The 10,175-nt window shown below is 28.8% G+C and overlaps 1 pseudogene; it reads left to right on the top strand.

Moving 5' to 3' along the window:
- Positions 1-7,403: 7,403 nt before the first annotated feature.
- Positions 7,404-8,335, top strand: LOC124898972 (annotated as a pseudogene).
- The last annotated feature ends 1,840 nt before the right edge of the window (positions 8,336-10,175 follow it).

Genomic DNA, 10,175 nt, shown 5'->3' with positions numbered 1-10,175 from the left:
AAAATACTAATACATGCACCATCCAATGTGCTCGTCGAAAGAAAAGTTCCTTTATATGGTCCACTCAAATGAGCACCATTAAAAACTACATCAGGTCTGCAGAACTCAAAACCCCTTATCACTGGATGTAAGGCTATAAACAAATACATGAACTCATTATCCACTGACTTGTGCATTCTAATATGCGAATTAGGATACACGATATTTAGCATATGACTGTATCTCGATATTTTTTTATATTCATCAGCTAGTCCACCTCTAAGCATCTCAATAGCACGTTTTTTTTCTCCATGCCTTCATATAATTAATATCAACACCATAAACGACATTTCTTCAATAATGTCTTCAGATGTGTGTTTTCGCTTATGATGAACTAATTTTGGGACTGTAAATTCATTTACAAAACCCATTGTTGCCAACATATTTTTCAGTATCCTATCACGGAATCGATATGTATATTCCGCAAACATCAGATTTTTGAATGTAGATGCTTTTAGGATCCATTTACATTCATCATTATAACAATGTAGGACATAGTTGAAAAATTCAATTTCTATCAGAAAAGTATATAACAAAATGTGATAAATTTCACCCAAAGAAAAAGCTAAAATATAACTGTCTCGTATAATATACAGTACTCATAACATATATACATATTATGCAAATATATGTTAAACCATATACATAATAAATATATGTATATATGTCAACCATATACATAGATAACGACATAGAAGAATCGATTGTTGTGCAGTTTGTTCCATAACAATAAATGCGTATGGTTAAAAACCTCAAATACATATATATAATGTATATGGTTTATGAAAATAATATTAAAACAACACAATACAGCTCTGAAACAACACACTTAAAACAAAAGCAATTAACAACAAAATTAATCATAAAATATAAAAGTACTAGCAACAATACCTCTTTTTGTCAGAATGTCTAGCTCTGAAATTAAAATTATGAGTTAACGCAGATTTAGTCATTGCTGCTACAAGAATCGATTTATCGTTATACAATTGCTTCACCTTCACTTCAACATTCTTGCTATCAAAGATTAAGTTTTCAACTTCGAACTCAGAAACATACAGTGAATATTGATTTTGATTCTCAACAACGGAAAGAGCAAGCACATTCGTTTTCATCCCTTCAACATAAACAACAGCTCCGATTTCTCCATCGAACTCTATATCCTCTATACGTTTATCCGTCGTTGTTATGCACAACAGATACATGACAAAATCAGGAAGACTCTTCTTCAACTCAACATATAGCTTAACACCATTATCATTCCTAATGAAAATCGGTGATGCATTACCTTCAACAACATAACAGACATCAATCTTCTTTCAACATTCATCGACGTCTAATTCAACAGTAATTGTCGAAATAAACCTCAAATAAGAAATTATTTCTGCAACAACAATTCCTTCACTTTCGTATCCTTCGTATCGTATTTCGGATTTTCATTCACCTGAATAGCTCAACAGAATTGCAATATTCATCTTTTTTAAAGTTTTTTTTTTCGAACAAAAAGATAAACAGGTTAGGCAAGAAATCGGAAAACAATCCCTTTTGAACGATGACAATTGTGTTTTCTTTGATCCTTTTAGTTGAATTTTCTGTTTCAAATTTAAAATTGAAAAGCTACTACGAAATTAAAGAGATTGAGTAATCCAATATTAATAAACATTGCGTTAATTATGTCCCATAATAAAGAAACATATGCTTTTTCCCTTTTTACCGCTTGTTATGTATATGGCCGATCATTTATATACAAGAATAATTAATTTCTGGGAGAGATAAATTTTAATTGAAAAAGAAGGAGAGAAAATAATTATGTTTAAAAAAGGTGGGATTTATGTTAACCATACATATATTTATTGGTAATGATATTGTGAGGATCCTCATTTTGGATTTATGCCGGACATATTTATCTTTGTGTGTATTCAGGCTGTAGTGTCATGTCATGATGAAATGGGAGGCAATTGCATAGTACATGTTTGAAACGTGAATGCAAGGATCCTTTTTAAGAAAAATAAATAAATTATATAGTCAAACTAACTCAATTGGCTGGTCAATCTCAAATATATTATCGACCAATTGCGTACCCATGACACTTACATTTCACAAAAAATTCTTCCATTCATTTTTGTACTTGAATGGAAAGGAGAAATTATCCAAATATCAAGTAACACCAATATACTGATGCTGGAGCAGAAGTTAAAGGTAGTAGGAAAGGAAGAAACTTCACATGAAAGGGAATTGACATTGTTTGTCTGCTTGCACATTCTTTATTAGGATAATTAATTATTTTGGAACTTGAATATATCTAGTAATAATAACTCAACCGGCGATATCTATATATTAAATTCATAGTTATACATCATATATACATGTTTTAAACACCATTTATGTACTATTGATATATCATATATACAATACATAATCATTTATAAAATGTCGATACATATATATATATCATTTATATAATATTGAACATATTTATACACTATTTAAACAATATTGATATATCACATATACACTACATAACTATTTGTACATCATATATGCATGTTTATACGCCATTTATATGATACCAATACATTAAACATACACTACATAACTATTTATGCAATATCAATATATTACATATGGGTGAAAATGATTTTCACCTCCCAACTTTGATTAAAAAATCAAATTCCCCCCTCAACATTGAAAAATAATCATACTCCCCCCTTTATCCCATGCAATGTCCATTTTGTTCTTATAATTTTAATTCTATATTTATGTAATGTCTTTTTATATTATATGTAATGAATATTTTTTTAACATGGATATTTATAGCATTTTATTTAAGTTTATTAACTTTATACACAAATTAATACGATTTATAAATTTATCACAAAATTTAATATTATTTTTAAGATCGTTATTTTAGTATTATATGTATTAAAGAGTCGTTTGGTGTGAGGTATAATTATAATAATTCAAAGATAAAGTTCATGATTAGTTATCCTACGTTTAATTAGATGCATTATTTGTCGCACCATTTATACCACAGTGATGAGATAAGTTATCACACATACATGTTGGTACAACTTATTTTGTAATAACTAATCCCGGAATAACTTGTTTCCAAACAACCCACTCCTAAGTGTGTATATATACATATGTATGTACATGCATGTGCGTATATTTTTGTGTTTTAGCACTTTCTTACTAAATTTGTTTCGTATTACTTAACTTTTTGTTGATATAACACAATCCTTAAGAAAATTTTACTTAGAGGTATATTTTGCTAAATTAACCTTATTAATGATAATTTGAAACTTTAAATTTGTCTATACTGTTACTTGATATAGTTATTTAACACTAAAGGGTAAAGAAAAAAAAAACATAATACAATTATCTTGATTTCACAAGTTGAGCAGATAAACTAAAACATTTATTTTTAGCATAAGGATCAAGTGATAAGAAACGATATTATCTATTGTCTATATCAGTAAATAAGTTGTGATTACCATTAATAGAGTATTACGTATTTTATAATTTATATAAATAAATATAATCTTTAAAATTTGACCTTATTTTTATTCGAGAAAAACATATAGTATCCCCAAACTATAAACAAATTTGCTACGACACACGTCAACTTCACGGGGGTCCTATTACCCTTAAACTAAATTTTAGCATATTTTTGTTAATCTTTTTAGCTAACGTGATACTTTTTGTCAATGTTTTAGATGGCGTGACACATTTGATATGGACTCCATTTTATGTAATAAAGGTGCCACATCAACACAAAAATTGATAAAAATACGCTAAATTTGAGTTCAGGGGATAATAGGACCCCTGTGAAGTTAGAGTGTGTCGTAAAAAATTTGACCATAGTTCGGGGTGATACTAGAGGCTTATCTCTTTCATTTATTGTTTGTATTTTCTGCATTGAAATATGTTTACAAAATTAGTAGTACTTATTATTTTCACTTGTTAAAATAACTATTATAGTTTTGATTATTACTAATAAAACTAATTTTCTTATTATGCTAATTTACTTCATAAAGATCATCATTAGCTTATATATTTCTTACTTTTTTTTCTAGAAGATAATGTTTATGTTTTTATGAAAAATTTGTTATATGATTTTTTTTTTTAAAATGAAAATATGATGATTTTAAAGAAGTTAAAAAAAAGAATAAAAAGTTGATGATAAAGGGTAAAGTAAAAATTTTAAAAAGTCAATTAGAATAAAGGGGAGAGTATGATTATTGTTCAAAGTTGAGGAGAGAGTTTGATTTTTAATATAAAGTTGGGGAGGGAAAATGATTTTGACCCTATTACATATACAGTACAAACTATTTGTACATCACATACACATGCTTATACATCATTTATAAAATATTGATACCCGGATAAAAGTTGTACGAAAAAAGATTGAAAAAAACAAAAAGAAAAGCCTTTTTGCTATTTAAAAAAAAGCAACCAATAAATAAAAAATAAAAGAATTTTTTTCTTAAGTTACTGCTGAAAAAAAAAAAGGAAGAAAATTGCCTAATAGTCATTTTAAGTAATAAACAAAACCTTGACTAATTTTGTAGTAAACTATTTACTTTTTTTTTTTTATATATAAATGAAATTTTCCCTTTTTTATATACACAATGTGATACAATAGTAAGTGTGATACATTTTACTGCACATATGATATTGCCAACATTCATATGATACTTTGAGAAATGTTAGAAATACGTTGTGTGATATACATTATATGTTATACATATGGTACACAATAGATATACATTATTTGATATACATATAATGTGAACTGATTTCATTTGCAGCATATTGTGATACATTTTTTATATGTAAAATGGATATAAAAAATTTAATAAGCTGCATATCAGACGTCTGCTCTCATATTTTTTAAACAAGTGTATCACATTTAAAAAATATTGTTACCCAATCAATCGTTACTTTACCTTTTCTTCTTTGCCATTTGGCCAGATAATGACGGTACTTTCTTAAACTTGTTTAAATATTCTTTTGGCAAGTCCTAATTAATCACCACCATGGTTGTTGTGTTGTGGTGGGATTGCGCCACCCTTAATTACAGGATTCGGATTCGAGTCTTGGGTATAGAAAAAGTCTTGTTGGGAGTGCTACTCCGAGAATGGTCCCTGTAATGCGCGATCTGGATGTTGGGTTTGAAATCGAGAGGGCATCATGAGGAAGCTATTAGTTGCAAACTATAAGACGATAAATAAGATGACAACGAAAAACAATACTAAAGACATAATTTTATTATATGATTTGGCCAACTGGTCTACATATAAAACTTAATATTAAAAACATAAAACTAATAAGAAAGAAAATCTCCCCCTAAACGAAAATCTTAAAACACTACATTGTGGATGTTATTGTGTTATGGTATGAGAAGGGGATCTTCTATTTATAGTTGTCCAAAATCTTTCCTCCAAGAAAGAGGTTAGCCAAATATGGAAAAGAATTATATTTTTTTCTTTCAGGAAAAGTAAAAGTAATTCTGGTAACTTTTATTTTCCTTCTAAGAAAAAGTAAAACTTAAATATAGTACAAAAATCAGGGCAAAAATTCTAACACTGAATTAGTCGGAGCTCCAATACGAGCACCAAACAACGAATGAAAAATCAAAAAAAAGTCCTAATTAATCTGTATTATGGACGCGGTACTGACTTGATTCTAGGAGTGTTGAATTGAGCTTAGTTCTGGTCATGAAATTAGATTTGAGAAGCTACTGCGATAACCATTTGAATAATGGTATCTTTATATAAACAGCCGGCCAGGATTATTATTTATTTAATTTTTAGTCAATGTACATTGGTTATATATTGTGTATATATATTTATACAAGTATTAAACAATTCAACATGAATTGTATATACATATATTATATATTTGTCGACTATTTTTAATTTAAATAATTAGATGGACTGCTATTTATAATAATTCCTTTTTTTTTAAAATAACTGCATTTTCAGGTAAGTTGTATAATAGATTATTCTCACGGCAGTTGGAATATTTCATATGTCTTATTGTATCGGCCGCTTCTAACGACAATCATTTTAAAAAAAATAAGAAAAAATGAAAAAGACTAATGTCATTGATTCAATAGTCAAATCTATAATCTATAATCTATATATAATCTCTATCTAATCGATATTTATGTCTATTTATAATCTATAACCTATAATCTATAATCTATAATCTATATTTATATCTATATCTATATCTATAATTTATAATTTATATCTATAGTCTATATCTACAATTATATCTATAATCTATATCTATAATCTATAATATATTAAAAGTATGAAGCACCTTAAAAATTTTGTTTGAACTTTTTGTCTTTCATTAAAAGTGTTTGTTTTAGACAAAATAGTTTTTTCACTACTTTTCTTAATATTTAAAAGTTGAAAAATAATTAAATATATTTATGGTAAAAAACTTTCCTAATTAGAAGTCATCAGAATTAATGACAACTAATTTTTTCATTAATTTAAGAATTCTAAACAAACAAAATTGATATTAAAAAGATTTGAAAAATCTAGAAATCAATGTAAAAGTTTTAGAATAAGAAAAATTTAAGAAGTATCAAATTTTAAAAAAGTTTAAAGTAAAAATAAAAAAAATATTCGTACCACAAATATGGTTCAAATTGATGTATCTCTGACAAACGCAAAAGTGATGATCCATCAACTACTTAAATTTTTAATGGTAAAATATATATGTGCTTACACTAAAATATATTTTTATGTTTACATTATTATATTAAAGTTTGAAGAATCTTTGAAAAGTGATTTAAATTTTTACACTTCATTAAAAATATTCACAATAGATAAAATTATTTAATTTGAAATAATTAAATGTTACACATGCGAGATGCGAGACACGTGTGGTTAAACTAATTAATCTAAATATGTGTCACTTTTAAAAAATAAAAAAGATATTAATTATTTCTTTCTATTGTATAAATAGATGATCTGAAGAATTCTTCAAAATCATATAAACGGTTATTGCTCATCTTGAGGCATGAATATGATGATGATGGGGAATTTAGTCTATAAACCTTCGACGATTAATACCATAAATTAAACAATTTCTTTAATTAATGATTGTAGCAAAAACATAAACATTAGAAAGTGTAGTATATAAAAAAATATCTTATGAAAACAAGAGGTTGCTAAAACAGGGAAGAAACTAATTAATTGAATAAGGAAAAACATCTTATCACGCTCAATTGACTTGGTCTTTTTTGTTAAATAAAAAATTGTCAATATTCATCACTATTTTACGTACGTGGAAAAACTTATATAAGTGATTGTCCTCTTAGAGAACGTATCAGTACTAAACTTTGAACAAAGATATGCTAACATGATTTCCTTCCTTACTTCTTTGCTAATTATCCTTGTAATATTCACCCAAAATATTAATGCAGTCGATTACACGGTCACCAACAGGGCCGCGAACACCCCTGGTGGTGCCCGTTTCAATCGAGACATTGGTGCCCAATATAGCAAGCAAACAATGGCAGCTGCCACTTCCTTCATATGGAAGATCTTCCAGCAGAACTCTCCAGCTGACCGAAAAAACGTGCAAAAAGTTAGCATGTTTGTCGATGACATGGATGGAGTAGCTTACGCTAGCAACAATGAAATTCATGTTAGCGCTAGGTGAGTATACATTGATTCAATAAATAAGTAGTGAATACATATCACGATATTAAATACACTATGCCCCTTATATAATTGGTTTATATTAAATTTGTGTTTTGTAGGCACATTCAAGGTTACTCAGGTAATGTCAAGAGAGAGATCACTGGAGTATTATACCACGAGAGCACTCACATTTGGCAATGGAACAAAAATGGACGGGCTCCTGGAGGATTAATTGAAGGAATTGCGGATTATGTGAGACTCAAAGCTGGCTATGCACCTAATCATTGGGTGAAACCAGGGCAGGGTGACCGATGGGATCAGGGCTACGATGTGACCGCTTGATTTCTCGATTATTGTAACAGCTTGAGAAGTGGATTCGTGGCACAACTAAACAAGAAAATGAGAACCGGTTATAGTGATCAGTTCTTTGTTGACTTGCTGGGAAAGACTGTTGATCAACTTTGGAGGGATTACAAAGCTAAATTTTGTGTCGAAATAAAAAATATTATCTAATGCCTTTGTACGATTCAAGGCTATATGTATCATGATCTTGTTGAATAACAGTAAGAAAATATATAATAAGAATAATTACAAGGGATTATCAAGAACCTATCTCACTCATGTGACTTTTTCATTTTTGCCTTAGCTATTTAGTTTTCAAAATTCACTAACCTGATTAATCAAAATTCGCAGCATCTATAATTTATTTAAGAGGAAAATGCTCTCTTCTAACAATTTCTTTATTTACAAGCTTGAACTCATACCTAAGCATATTACCAAACAAAAAAAAATATTACTTCTTCTATTTTATTTTATTTTATGTGACTTATTTTTCTTTATTTGTCTAAAAAAGAATGTCACATTTTCTTATTTGAAAATTTTTTAAAGACACAATTACTCTTTTACCTTTGTTGGTCCCACTTAATTAAAAAGTAAACACGTTACCTTTTATTTTTTAAATAAAATTAGTACAAGTACATTTTTAATAGCAAAGAATAATATGGTAAACATTATCAAGCCAAACCTTATTTCTTAAACTTCATGCCCAGTCAAATTAAACCACATAAAATGGGACAAGGGAGTAATTATTACGAAGGAATTTTATAACATAACAACTGTATAAGATGTTGACGAATCATCTTAATTTCTTAAGAAAATTCTTAAGGATTTGTTTGAAAAGTCACCTGCAAATTAAATTTGTGTGTGCTTTGATGTTTTTACACATTTTGACATGTTTGGGTGACCTAATAGGAAATTGGGGTCTGTGAATGGTTGTTAATACATGGTGTAGTTATAAGGTTATTTTTAATTTCTTCCTTTAATTTTCATCAAAAGAAAAATATAACTTTTTCATATTTTATCCTTATGATTAGCTACTTAATTGTTCTCCAAATCATTTTTAAGAGCTACGACTAAAATCAATTAACATGTGTATTGCGGTAAAATACTCATACTAATCATTACTCCTCCAATTTCATTTTATTTAACCCTTGTTATCCTAGAAACCCCTTAGAAAACTTTAATTACAAATGTATTTTACTAAATTAATCTTATTAATAAAAATGTATATCTTCTCATAGTTATCTAAAAATAGTTATTTCAATTCAATTATTTAGTTTTTCAATTAATATTTTTGCGGTTGTTAAGCCTTTTATTCATTCCAAAAGGAAATCAGTCTGGCCATAGGCCTAATCCAATAATAGAAAAAATGAAAGTAAAAGCAAAAAATACAACATTTGTAAAATGATTGGTCCGGCCCATCTAATTTTTGACCTCTACTCCAAAGCTTATAATAGTTTATGGAGTACACTTTCCATTTACCTCTCTGCCTTTCCATTGTCTTCACTAATCCCAAGATATTTTTCGTTTACTTCCACCTGAATCGCCACTTTCGTTTGCTCCTTCTTTGGGTCATCAACAAACCCCTATGTTCATCATTCTCACACAAGGATCTTCACTGTGCCAAGGTAATCGTTGTGTTCTCCTTTTTCTATTCCTTTTTTTCCTTACTTGGCTAATAGTTTCCTCTTGATAAGGTGTTTGGAGTTTGTCCACCTCAGATTGGATTTGAAGGAGGTAGTCGTCCGGAGTCCACAACTCTCCCATCTATAAGTACCGCATGACTCCTTTCTTCATCCCTCATTTTCGTAGCCTTATAACCCTAACAACCTTTTCGTGTACCTTTGCTAGCCGTATCATGGAATGGACTACCCTTCGCCTGTACAAGATAGGAAATGTAGCTAACCTTCAATGAAATAAGTCAGATTTGACACCCACCCCATTTGTTTTGGTAAAAAATTTTGTGTGCTAACATAGTTTAGCAAAACTTGTATAGCTGCCTTTATGTCCCTGTGAATCGGGCATACTCTTATGTTAATATTTGTGTTGCTTTCCTTATGCATGTTCCTCGTAGCTCTTTCAATTATGTGACTCTGCTTCCACTATAATCTCATGCTGGTGCCTTTATTTTCC

This window comes from Capsicum annuum, chromosome 5 (genome assembly GCF_002878395.1).
Source record: "Capsicum annuum cultivar UCD-10X-F1 chromosome 5, UCD10Xv1.1, whole genome shotgun sequence".
In the NCBI taxonomy this organism is placed as follows: domain Eukaryota; kingdom Viridiplantae; phylum Streptophyta; class Magnoliopsida; order Solanales; family Solanaceae; genus Capsicum; species Capsicum annuum.
This window is presented reverse-complemented; position numbering and strand designations above follow the sequence as displayed.